Consider the following 11,600-nt stretch of genomic DNA (forward strand, 5'->3'; position numbering starts at 1 on the left):
TGCAATGTCAAGAACTAGTTACACATGACATGCAGGATGATTCTCAGGATATTTCCACACACTTGAGAATTATTACACTGTAAGCATAAGTGGATCTAGGAGACACTGTCAGGGGGAGGGCGAGGGGGTCAAGAAGTTTTAGGGCAAAACAGTGTTTATTCTACTAAGAGGAGAAGAATGGAACTCTACTACACAAGTTATATTCATTTGCATAACTTTGTTCAGTATACCCATAGCTTGATGAATGATATACACACTTTTTAAGACTCTAGTTGGAATAAATTTTAAAAATTAGACCTCGGTTTAAATTTGGGAGAATTTGAGTAGTGACTACATTATTAGAGTCCTCTATCTTGGCACAAATATTCAAACTTTGCCTCACTTTCTTCACAGCATACAGTTTATAACATTTATAACTGTTGTCTTCTAATTGCCCATTGGTTTTCTGTACTTCCGAATACAGTGTGAATGCATGATTCCTGTTTCTGGTATCAATATAATACTGTAGGTCCAATAGGGGCAAGAGTAGGGCTGGGAGGGGGGAGGGACAAACCCCTCTTGGCTTTCCCTCAGATCTTCCTACGACAGTAAGCATGAAATCTCCTATCTTTCTTGCTAAACTAGTAGTATAGTTCCATGCCAAAATTCCTCAATGCATATAAATAGCCCCTATAGACATTCCTCCTACACAACCTCATGGATAAATCTCATGCACTGTAAAAAACTGAAGCATCCATAGGACACCAAAACATCCCAATACAGACTGTTAATTGGGGGATAGCAAATAAAATGTGGCCAAGTATAAAACCATAAATTATGTATCTTATATGTTTACTTATACTTATACAGATAGCAAACAAAGTGAAATGCTGTCACTGCATGCTCTACGTACCTTAGTTGCAGAGCTAAACATGGGCAGTGTGTCGTATATCTCAAATTACTGTCCAAGGATGTTTGAGGATGACTAATATTGAAGTACAGGGCACAGCTGAAAAACAGCTTTTGCTGATGCTGTCTCCCTGTTTAAATAACATTAAAAAAAAAAAAGTCTGGCCAAAAACGGTAATTCAAAGATTTATTAAAAGGTACTAATTACCTATGGTGTATAGTAACATAATACTATAAATTTTACAATGTAAAAAAATGAAGTAACATTTAATATGTTCTGATACAGAGAAAATGGTGTCTAAGCAAGTTAGTGTTATATATGATGGTAGTTCAATGGATTGTTTTATTAGAGTATTTAGGTATAGCAAATAACTGTGTGCCTGTGTGCTCTAACATAGCTACATTGAACTATGATACTTGTGGCCATGCAAACAGTAACAGTATAGGCATCATATATATATATATATACGTATAAGTATTTGAATTTTTGTTATAGCTTAAAATCTGATGTGACTGGCAGTCTTATAACTTTACTAATAGTCTGATTATATATATAGTTCATATTCTCCATTCTGTGTTGGGATGATGTCCTCAGATGTAGTTTGCAATTATACATTTGCATATAGGAGCATCCTTTCTTGCAATTCCCTCTCCAAATGACTACATAAACTATAAAATTAATGTTAAAAGTTGGTACAGTTACCCTCACAACAGTCAAGGTAATACCGTTTGTTTCAGTTACTACTCACTGAACAAGATCTTTATTTAGTACTAAGATGTACCCAAATGATCAGTATAGCTCCTTACTTACTGCGTCTTGCATTGCATGATGACTGGCTCTTTTGCTACACCTTGCATGTTGACTGCATCATCATCATCTTTGTGTCATCGATGTATATTGCGTGTTCACTTGTATGAACATGTTCCAAACTAATTAAGAAGTCAAAATTTTTACATTGTGGCAAGTTTTTAATACAGCTGCTGAGCAAATGTCATGTGATGTACCAGTTCTTTACCCTTTTGTAGGAAGCATGGTTCCTAAACATGTATATAAGTATTAAGAAATTTTGTAGGAAATATATTCCCACACTGTCGAGAAAGATTTCTAAACATGGCGCAATGTACACTGCATAGAAGATTTTCATGCAGTAACTTACAAATAATTCCTATAAGTGTAAGAATTATTCTTATACTTGTAGGAATGATTCCTAAACTTGTAGAAATGATTCCTACACTTGTAGAAATTATTCCTACACCACAAGAAGATCTCTTACATTTTGTGCCATGTGTTGGAATTTTTTTTTACAAATGCAACAGTTTGTCAAAATTCTGCAAAAATCCTCAATAAAGCTCTAAACATGTAGTAACCATGTTCCTACACAAGTGTAAAAAATTCCTTACTGAACTTTACCTCATGCAATTTTGTTTTATATGTTTAGTAGTTTGTGTAGCTATACACTTTGCATGGTTAACGTTACCTTCTAATTGTACAATGGGCTCTGGTATACGGTTGTGTACATCAGACTTCCTGCAGCAGTGATGCATGTATCTAGAATACTCTAACAGGGCATGCAGCCTCTAATTGTTAACAACACTTATTTCTATGGCTTCTGCATAGGGTGTAAGTCTCTTTACTCCTGCTTGTATCTTGTACCTATAATTCTTACCTATACTTATATCTATTATCTATTACATGTTTTGAATCAATCACTCAAAAATAACCAGTAGTATAGAGAAATAAAATTATACCCTGTTTGGTGCTACAGTATAGTTTTGCTATCAGTATATATGTTACAAGTGGCAATAGCCTACTAGGTGGTAAAATATCAAGGCTGATGCACATATTTATACTTCATCAAAATCAACATAGCAACCTATGTCATAGTAATTTCAGTTTTAGCAGATTTACCACCCTATTATTATACAGAGTAATTTTGGTTTTAGAAAAGTAACCCTGCATGTGGTCTCTAAACTCTGATAGTTTCAATAAACTAACTAAGGACATTGCTATGGCATATCCAGAGTTTCAGATTTTAGAGAGCACATGCAGGGGGGATCACTTCTATAGAACTAAAATCTGTAGAGTGATAAACTCCAAAGCTATTATATGCCAAACTGAAATCAGTGTATGACATAGGTTGCCATACAGACTTTGGCAACGTATGAACATGTTTGATATCTTACCACCTAGTAGAAAAGATAATCATATCATATAATTTACTACTCATAACATTAGCAGCTAGATATAAATGATAGCAAAACTATAATATTGTAGCATATGTATATTAATGAACCAAACAGGGTATAATGTGGAATATAAATATTTTGTATGCTATTTTGAGTGGATGATTCAAAACATATAAGGCCTCTCCAAGAAAATTCATTGTTTCCCATTTCCTGCTCGCATGCAGATTCTCTTCCCACATGGTCATTCATTATTGCTGTCAACTGAACATTTTATTCATTATTTATCCTGTGATTAACTATTTTAGCATACAGAAAGCCCATTTAGCTAGCTTTTCACTGTTCAGGTTCTTAATTTAAATATACCTACTGTATTCTTACCTGTAAGATAATTATGAATTTTGAAAATTAGTGGAAATATCTAGTATGAATAATGGATAATGAACCGCCCACCCTCATGTATTTTTGAGGTCAGTGAAATGTGAAACAAGGAATTTTCTTGTAGTGGCCTAATAGATAAAACAGATAATAGATAGAAATGTAGGTAGGAAGTGTATATATACAAGATACATGCAGGAATCAAGAGTTTTAAGTGCTATAAGATGCAGTTAGATTATGAAATCATCTATATACCCAATCATGTAGTAGAAACTGACAACTATTTATTAAATCCAAAACCCAAGTACATGGTAAGACGGGACATTGGAAACAGCTGAAATTGAAAACTGAAACTGGAAAACTTAAATTGGTCAAAACTTCATATTAACAGGTACCTCATGACAAGACCACCTCTGTAATAGACCACCTCTATAATGAGACCACCTATTAATAAGACCACTTCATTATAGTAGTTTTGTTAAGTAGGTCCAACAAATATGGTTGTAATAAATTATTAATCAATCAATTAGTCAATACTTAAAATGACAGCTGCAGGGTTGTACAAAGGATATACTATCTTACCATGCCAAGACCTAAAGTCCATGGTCATGTCACACATGGAAATGGTGCAATTGCATGCATAATTTACTCTGGTGATACTGGATTTGGCAATGGATTTCTCATGAATTGTACATGATTTAGGAGTTGCATAGTTACAAAATCAAAATTAATGATCTTGGAATTTATGTCTTGGTAATAGTTAGACACTTGTAATAGGCCTTATAGAGGACTAAAAACCTCAGGTGATGTCAATAATTACCTTGGCATAGCTCCATTTTCATTTGTGACATGACCATGGACTTTATGTCTTGGCATGGTAAGATAGTATATACCATTGTACAACCCTGCAGCTGTCATTTTGTAGTGATCGATTGATCAATTGATTGATTGATTTGATTGATTGATTGATAATTTATTACATTATGAGTACACCTTAGCCATATGTCTTGACAGTGGTACTATAATGAGGTGGTCTTAACATATAAGAGGTGAATATAGAGGTGGTCTATTACAGAGGTGATCTTTGTCAAGAGGTACCTGTTTATATGAACTTGTGACCAATTTTAGTTTTTCAGTTTCAGTTTTCAATTTCAGCTGTTTCCAGTATCCCTGGTAAGACTAATGTTATTGGGAAAGCCTTATATGGGAATAATTATACAATAGCTATGACGAATTGCTTGTTTGATTGTATATAGCTACCATACTTTGAACAAAATAGTTATTGGTTTATGACAAAGTGTCTTACAATCAAAAGCCACTTAAGATCTAATTAGCCCTACCAAGCAATCATACAACTATTATTATGATACTGCTCTCTGTGCTATAGTATATACCAAGTTTGTAACTGTCTAATCAATCACACTTAATTAATCCCACATGATGTGGCTCTTAATCCTGCACTCTTGTATAAGATTAATAATCTACAAACATAGGGAAACCTGTGTATTAAGTATACACCTTAACCAGAAGTGTCCTGATTATCAAGGCAGGACACTTCAGTTACATGCTAAGGTTTTGGGACCATTAGAGTTCATGTTATGCATGTGTCCTCATTTCAAGTATTCTGATCAACTGTAGCTATGTTCTTTGTATGACTTAATGACTGGTAAATCTGTACAAGCAAGCCCCTACAACACTATGCATTCACCTAATAAAAACAACAATTGCAGTACAGGAGTATTGTGCATGCCAAACAAGACCAGTATAATCAAACCTTGACAGCTCAGATTATCAATCAGATTTCCTTACAAACCACATATTTATTGTTACCATGCACACCAATATTGTGGTGGCAGGCTTGTGTATTGAGGCACTTTGTGGGACCTAGATAAAGAGAGATATATATATATAGCTGACTAAACAGCAAGTGTAAATAAAGTACTTGGGCCATCTACTATAAGGTTCTCTAATTATATACAATAAAACATGTAGAAAAAGTTCCAGTATATAGACTAATTCAGTATTCTGCCATGTATAATGTTATTAATGTATTGTGACGATTTTAAAACTTATAACCTGTTTTAAAACCAGTTGACCAGCTTTACAATGGGTCAACCAAATTTGACCCTTTTAATTCTAGGTAAATATATAACTTTGAATTATGGCTGTGTTTTTAAGTGTAATAAACTTCTTGTAAGAGTACTGAATTAAGTTTTCATTCTGTAAAAATTGCATTTAATATCATTCGGCATGTAGATAACACAAGCTTAAGCCATTAATTAATATTCAGCAAATTTAAGCTGTGAAATCCTAGTATACTTACAAAGAAGAGTCAATTATGTAGTTCATTAATTTTTCTGCTAGAGTCAGTTTCCCATTCTGTGGGGTGATCACAAGTTTGAAGTCATTATAGACTTAAGAATGCAACTATTCAACCAATCACATGGTTAATAACATTACAGCATTACCTACAAATTTGTTATATGAAGCTACATCCCTGTAAATAAAATTTATCCATCAGCTTACATAATACAGCATGCTCTTCAACACTACATTTCTTGTTTACAGGCAGCTGTCAAGGCACAATAAGGGGATGTCATGTCAGCACACACTGCAGGTAGATCTGCAACCACTGTCAACTTTTACCTAGACAAATTAACCACACTTTTGAGTTGATTAATGTGATTTAGATAAAAGTATGCATTTAGCTGTAAAGCTATGATAGCTTATACAGTTAATGGTCCATCTAAAATTAATGGTCCAATGATTACTGCATGTATACATGCATATATGCATATCTAGCTGAGACAAACAAGCAAAAAAAATTCATGTACAGTAACCTTATAGAAAATATGTAGAGTACAACACACATATGTATAGTGCAAATATTTGCTGGCAGAAAAATAATTATTGCAAATTAACTTAAGTTTTGAATTTATAATTGTATGGCACTAGAGATGAACCCATCACTGCTATAGTAATAATACATTCAGAGCAGGTTCGTACAAAGCAAAAAGAAGATTAAATAGCCTTTGTATGCATGCAACCAAATAGGAGGGACTTTTGTGGGCATGGCAACGAAAGTATGTTCACAAAAAATTACAACAGTAAAGTACTCAGTCCACTCAATTAATCTTTATATTTGCATGATCTAGTTAAGCTCAGATAGGATATATCTCTTTTACAGGCAGCATAATCCAACTCCTTCTGGACAGGGGCGGATCTAGGGGGTGGGCTTTGGGGGCTAAAGCCCCCCCCCCCTTCATTTTTAGACTTTACTTAATCAATATGCTGAGGATTATAATGAAATTTTGTCTTAGCATAATTATATGATCACTAATAATACAAATACTCATAAACCCACCTTATAAACATCTTTCCAAGGCATTATTAGTGGATTTATGCTAAAGGTTATGCAACAAGGACCCGGATCAACATTAGAGGTGTACAAGATCGAGATACTCTAATAGAACAGTCACTTAACTACTCTAATAGAACATTCAGTGTAAACATAAAAGTTGGTTCTGTTATGGAATTTTTCTAAATCTGCCTGTGCCTATTCATACAACGAAGTTCACTGGTCTGTTTGAAAGGCTTATTCATCTACTTGTGTAGTTATTACCGGTATACGTAATTCAGGTGCACAATTTCCATTGAAAATGCTCTCAGATTCAATCTCATATCATTCAAATTTCAAAATTTTCCAGGTTTCAACATTATCATTCTACCATGCATGCAATTGTGAGAGGATGCATCATGTGCTTGGTTGTCTGATCCTACCCAAACCTTTCCATTAGTAAATGCTGCAGAGAGCCATATATATCTAAATTCAGAATATAAAATATTTACAGGCAGAAATGTGCATTTTATGTAGAAATGTCTTCAAATTGCAGTATTTTATATAGCATTTATTTTTCAAAAATTTCCTGGGGGAGGGGGATGCATCCAGACTCCTCTAGTTCCAGCATGCTTCACATGCTGGGAGGTGTACTGTACTTTGCACACCTCCACCCAAGAGATTAGTACCTTGAGTTAGCCCCCCCTTTCATAAATCCTAGATCCACCCCTGCTGGATCATGGAATTATTGTGTCAGAGCAGGAAAAGTTAAATATTCAGCTTCACAGTGTCTGGCTGGTAGTGATCATTCATTGTCTCATAGTAGCTACTGTTAGGTTCATGAGCACAGTTATGCTGATGTACTAATTATACCAAGCACTTTTATATTGCTTAACTTTGTATTGAAGCATTTACTTAATTGCAGTATTTGTGCTAGTACTTAAGCATTTTGCAATCCAATTATTGCTTAACTGAGAGGTGCTTCAAGTATTTGATTTAAGTGCTTGACCCTCATAGCTATAGCTAATATTATTAACAGTGTTGGGAGTAACTCGTTACTTATGTAACGCGTTACATAATATTATTACTTTTGTGGTAACTAAGTAATATAACGAAATACGCTATAAAAACAGGTAATATAACTCAAGTTACTTTACTTACAAATGTAACACATTACCTAAGTAATATTGTTACTGTAACGAATCTAATATTATGTAATATTATACTACAAGTAACGAAGTTACTAGTCTCGTTAGTAATCCACTGAGTGACGCCTAGCCACAACGAATAATGAAGCCTACTGAATGAAGCTTATTCACCAGCTTCTTACTTACAACCAAGATTTGCACATTGTCCAACAATGCAATCATGTCATGTGATAAGGTGGTAGTTTCACACATGACAGCTTAAGGCTATGGACACAAAGTAATATAATATGTAATATTATTGGGCAATTGGAAACAGTGGAAATTGAAACCGGAAGCGGAAAGTGGAAATGGAATATGGAAATGGTCAAATCATCATATAAATGTACCCTAGAGTGAAACCCTTGTTTAGTGACCACCTCTTACAGACCACCTTCTTATAAAGACCACCTCTGTACAAAGACCACATTGTAATTAGATTACAAAGATGGCTAAGGACCACTTTGTGGTCACCTTTGATAACTAAGACCACGTGCACCCTCACTACATGGTAATATTTGGTAAGCTTCAAACATGTATTTCATGGCTCAAATCAATGTCATCTCTTTGTCCACACTTCACTCAAGTCATATACCATCATCGCTTAGTTTGTACCAGCATAGATAATACTATGGTACTGAATGTGTCATACAAAAATATTCCATGCAAGTGAAATGTAGCTAGTACACTAAAATCTACTGTATCAACAAAGAGCCTATATGTGACCCGGTCTGCGAAAAGGGCTCTTATAGCCTTTCCAATTATCCATGTTTGGCTAATCATAACTCCTAATCTACTAAAGCTATCACCATGTAATTACACCCACAGCTACTGCCAGGTTAGGGTTGTTGAGTGACCAAATTGTAGGCTTGTACCATATTCACCAGTCAAGTTATGGGTTACCATATATATGCAATTGGAAAGGCTATAAGAGCCCTTTTCGCAGACCGGGTCACATATAGTCTTTTACCTGTTTTGATAAAGCGATCTGACATATGATGTTTGGAACCTAGCTATTATTGCAATGTGAAGAGGTGGTCTTTGCAAAGAGGTGATCTTTATAAAAGGTGACCATGAAGTGGTCAGTATGCCATGGAGATCTAATTATAAAGTGGTCTCTGCACAGAGATGGTCTTTATAAGAAAGTGGTCTTTAAGAAGTGGCCACTAAACAAGGGTTTCACTCTAGGATACATTTATATGACGATTTGACCATTTCCGTTTTCCATTTCCACTTTCCATTTCCACTGTTTCCAATTGCCCAATATTATTATAGTTACTGGTAATATGTAACTGTAACTAAATAGTTCAGTTGCAAGTAATACACTGTTAAAACAGGGGAGTAACAGTAACTATGGGAGTAAAATATTTTACTCTAAAAGGGGAGTTCGGATTACTAGGAGAGTAGCTAACAGTAACCCACTAAGGGTAAAGAGAACTCCAAGTAAGTCATATCAAAACTCATGTCAAATTAACCCATACATTACAATTTTCCGTAAAATATCATTATGCGTAAAATCAATGTACAGCAGCCTATGGAGGTAAGTTAGTTTTAAGTTACATTATTCATCATAACTCTGGTTCTGAAGGCGGTATCAAAATTGTTCGGCCGCCATTATACACGCATAACACTCCTCTATCCGATGGTAACAAAATTTATTCGAAGCTAAAGTGTTTACAGCTTGCAAATTTACAACCAACGATGGTAAATAGCAACTTACGCAATACAAAATCCATTGGAGAGCAAATCACGAATTTCGCGTTCTAATTAAATAGCGGAATCACTCCGTTACCATAGCGATTACGAATTTTGTTCGGCCGGAATCGGATAGAGCAATTCATAAGGAGTTCAATGATATTAAGTTTTATGGTATTTGATCTTGTCTAGTGCTTGCAATTATTGAATATACAAAATGATGTAAAATGTATGGAGTTTGTATTGGAGAAACTGAAAAAGTGATCCATCCATCCTGAAATCTTTGAAAAAATCAGTGTTTAATCAGTCCATTTCATGATCTAAGGGCAGAAAACAAACAAAGGACACTGGTAATGTACAATGTTGCTGATAAAATGATTACTGGCAGTAAATTTGATTTTGCCATTTTTGCAATTCTGACTTTACAAATCCCAATAGCATGTTTTGATATGTGAAAGCACCAAACTGAAGAGTTCCCATTACCAGCTAGCTAGTAACTATAAGGTGAACTCAGTGAGCCAGTATATATATATATATATATATATATATATATATATATATATATATATATATATAGCTAGCTACTCAGTGAGGCCACATAGCTGAACTGAATGATGAGCCACTTATAGCTGTCTCACTATGATATTTTCTCCATTAACTAGCCAGTTCAATTCTAGCCACTCAATGTAAAAAGGAAAGTAATTATTTAGGTTTCCTTTTCAATGGCAGCCATTTACTCATGTTTTATTTTACAGACTAACCAAGACATAGTGAAGGAAACAGACAGTACGAAAGCAGGAGGACGAATCGTTACTCAAGAGTCAAGAATATTTGAAATACGTATGTATAATTATTAAATACCATTTCTATTACAAGCGCATTATTTAGAGTGAAGAGTATTACCATAGAAACGGATTCTTTAACAACAGAACCGTGTTGAGTAGTTGAAAGCGGTTTGTTTCTCTGAGGAATTTTAGTGCTTAAAAGGTGATACTAAAGTGATTACTTGTTCGTGAATAATTACTGGACGTTCACTATCTCGTTCATTCTTTCTTCAGGCACGTTTGAGCTCATATCTGAATCGTCTCGTGTGACACGCCGAGTTTATTAAACTGGCTCCAACGGAAGTCACCACTGCTCGTGAGGGTTAGGCGCCTTATCGTGACACAGCAGAAATAGTTCAAGACTCCGCAGGGAAAGAGAATAAAATTCGGCGGACTCAGCCGTATCACCATAGCACTGACTAGTACGTACAGTATTCAGCCCACTCACCGCTAGCTACTAGTATTCAGTGTGTAAGAAGTTGAAGACTTGAGGGAGGACAGGAAATCCACCTAGCTTAAACATGGCGTACATATCATGTCCGTCTGCTTTCAGTTGACGTTAGCAGCCGGACACAATGATATTGCTGGTAAGGTCAGTACCCTGTATCATTGTCAGTGTCTTTACATAATTACATGCAGATTCACTGGAATTAACTATATAGTAAGATATATCGTCTGCAGTTAACAAGAATCTTTATGATACAATGTACATTGTGTGTCTTCGACTTCATCAACTTTCCAAGACCTGTAAGGAGATGATGTTTATAGTTACGTAAGCACATATTTACTTTTTTAGCACGGATGTCTCAATGTCACTGAGAACATAGAATTTAAACAACATCCAGTAAGTGTGCTAACACACAGTGACTGTGCATCAATTTGTAAACATATATTACAGGTGCCACAAGAAATCAGTGAACAAGTAGACAAACAAAATGATGAACTCCAGGTAGAAAAAATGTGCTGTTTTGCATGATAGCAACTGTGGTTATTTTAGTTTACACTACCAATGCTGCTGGTCTGGCAGAATTGTTTTTGCAACTTTGTTGGCAACTTTGTTGGCAACTGCGTGTGATGTACCTTCAGCCATACAGGTAACAAGTGTGTGAT

At 35.0% G+C, this 11,600-nt stretch overlaps 1 protein-coding gene and 1 long non-coding RNA gene across 2 annotated transcripts in view; both read right to left on the minus strand.

The window, feature by feature from the left end:
• LOC136253164 (uncharacterized) overlaps nucleotides 1-11,600 on the minus strand; it is a 53,217-nt gene that overhangs the window by 8,483 nt on the left and 33,134 nt on the right. The window lies entirely within an intron of this gene.
• Nucleotides 9,482-10,113, minus strand: LOC136253021 (uncharacterized). Its single transcript, XR_010699900.1, has 2 exons — nucleotides 9,692-10,113; nucleotides 9,482-9,636 (listed from the first exon to the last, which is right to left on the minus strand). It is a non-coding gene; the product is annotated as an uncharacterized lncRNA (long non-coding RNA).

Source organism: Dysidea avara, chromosome 4 (genome assembly GCF_963678975.1).
Source record: "Dysidea avara chromosome 4, odDysAvar1.4, whole genome shotgun sequence".
In the NCBI taxonomy this organism is placed as follows: domain Eukaryota; kingdom Metazoa; phylum Porifera; class Demospongiae; order Dictyoceratida; family Dysideidae; genus Dysidea; species Dysidea avara.